The 2379-nt window shown below is 41.4% G+C and overlaps 1 pseudogene; it reads right to left on the bottom strand.

Annotated features, from left to right (window-relative positions):
* Positions 1-715: 715 nt before the first annotated feature.
* Positions 716-1497, bottom strand: LOC127114860 (glycogen synthase kinase-3 homolog MsK-3-like; annotated as a pseudogene).
* Between the last annotated feature and the right edge of the window lie 882 nt (positions 1498-2379).

Below are 2379 nucleotides of genomic sequence, written 5' to 3'. Positions count from 1 at the left end.
TCAAATTCAACATGCAGTACAACAACTCCTCCACATGTCAAAGCAAACCTCGAAAGGCCTGATGCAAGATAGCATGTTAGCAAATAGCAAGCCAAGGTGAGCCACAAACTAGGATTCAAGACAAGTAATACCAAGTAAGGTAGAGCAGTCATGAATTTCTATCAAGAGCATGAACAAGCTTACATACCATGAAGTACTAGAGCATAAGTTGTCGAGTCCGACCAAGTCTAGGTCGTGAAGCGTGGTACTTACTGCAAGGAAGTTGCAGCATGATTGCAATCCTGCAATAACGTATGAAAAATCAGCCTTCACATTTTTGGTACCACAATAAACTTAATAGTGAGATAATAAACCAGGACATCAATGAGTAAAAATATAGGATCTTGGATTTTGCCCATAGTGCAAGACAGTCCAACTGAGTCACTTTACAAGAACTTTTCATTTTTCACCAGCAACTTCCATGGCTCAGCCTGCTGTGGCAATCTTGAGTCAAGGTTCTAATGCAAATGTGGTAAAACCTGTACAACAAAATATTCAAATTAAGCCTGGTTTAAACATTTTCGAAAATCACAATCAAAGAAAATCCCAAAGAAAAAACAGCAGTAGTAATGATCAACCAACATTTTCCAAAAAATGATGATGATTTTGATGATGCTTTAGAGGATGAATGAGGGAGCAGAACAGCAATACCAATGCCAAATAGAAACTCCACTCATCAACCAGCTTCCGGCGACATTCGCTTGTGAAAGATCTTGTGCCATGGATGAGTTTTAATGTGAGGAAATTTAAACTCTGTATAATTAGGATTCATACACTTGATTTCTTCCCTTGTTGGAGTCCCTAAAGCTTTGATAATTTCCACGAGTTGGTCGACACCACTCTCACCAGAAAAAACCGGCTGACCAAATATCAATGGCTGTGGTGTACTCGTTTGCGCCAAATATATGCTCAGGAGCTCTATAGTACCTAGAACAGGTGTAAGATATGTTCGGTTCACCTTTAACCAAGACTTTAGCACTTCCGAATGTCGCATATCTTCAGTTGGTGCGTGTGAGGATTGACCAGTAAATTTTGAGGTTTAATATCCCTATGACATACTCCAATACTGTTGTGAATATACGCAAGTGCTCTACAAATCTGGAACACACTCAAGCACCAAGTTAAGATAAAGCTCATCCTTTTCAGTCGTCTAGAAGAAGCAGTGCTTCAAAGATACAACATTCGGGTGGTCCAAAAGACGCATGGTTCGCAATTCCCGGTTATTGTACCTCTTGTCTTGAAGAACTTTCTTTATAGCCACAGTTTCTCCCGTCTCCAAACACTTCGCCTGGAAAACAACACCGAAAGATCCATGTCCAACCACACGCTCGGCCATGTAACTTATCGTCTGCTTTGGCTGACCATTTTTACCACCAATGGCAACTTCTCAACACCAACAGAACTTGCATTCTTGTCTATAAATCCAGAAACAGGTGCTGCAACACCACCTGATGCCATCGACACAGTTTACTTCTTTACTTCAAAAGTGAACATCCAATACCAAAATCAACACTTCAATTTCAACCCTACAAAAAAATCAAAACCTGCATCAAATTCAGAGGAGAGGAAAGCAAGGATCGGATTAATGGAAGGAACAGATTTCTCACCCGTTGAATGTCGCAAATGACTACATTCGTGAAATTCACACCGATCAACTTTATGTTGCTGCTGCTATCGCGGACTCAGCGGGAATGAGGAAATCAAACCAATGCTCCATTTTTTCACTGCAGTAACACAGGTAATTAGTCAAAAGCTGCAGAATTTCAAAGAATTCCCAAATTGGCATCAGGACAAAAACGAAGAAGAAAGTGTGGCTTTGTGTTACCTCTTCCGAATTTAACCATAAAGCAGGGCGACAAAAACCTGACAACTCAAAAGAGATTTCGCAGGATGCTCTTTTGGACTCCATAGACCAAATACCAAACCCTAATTCACAGAGCATAAATAGAAAAGAAAGGAATCAGTAAGGGGAGGAAAAATTTGAGAAAAAAAGAGAAACGGCGAAAAACACCACAAGAGAACCCTAATCCCCAAATCAGAAAAGGGACCGATTGAAAGAAGCGAAGGAAGGAGATTTGATTGTTACCTGAGTTGCCAAACCACCGAAGGTGAGTTTCCGTGGGATTTTCAATCTCTGTTGTAGTTTGTTTCTTAGTGAGATGGTGAGGGTGACGCGACTGAGAGAGATGCTGAAGTGAGGGCGAATCGTGAGCAGAGAGACGAGAGGAGAGGTTGAAGACGTGAGGTTGAGAGTGTGAGAGAGAAGCGGGTTCGTGAGAGGGGTTTGGTACAGAATGAGAGCGATGGAGAGTTTGAGAGAGGAAGAGTGAACTCTGGCTC

This window comes from Lathyrus oleraceus, chromosome 1, assembly GCF_024323335.1.
Source record: "Lathyrus oleraceus cultivar Zhongwan6 chromosome 1, CAAS_Psat_ZW6_1.0, whole genome shotgun sequence".
Taxonomy (NCBI): domain Eukaryota; kingdom Viridiplantae; phylum Streptophyta; class Magnoliopsida; order Fabales; family Fabaceae; genus Lathyrus; species Lathyrus oleraceus.
This window is presented reverse-complemented; position numbering and strand designations above follow the sequence as displayed.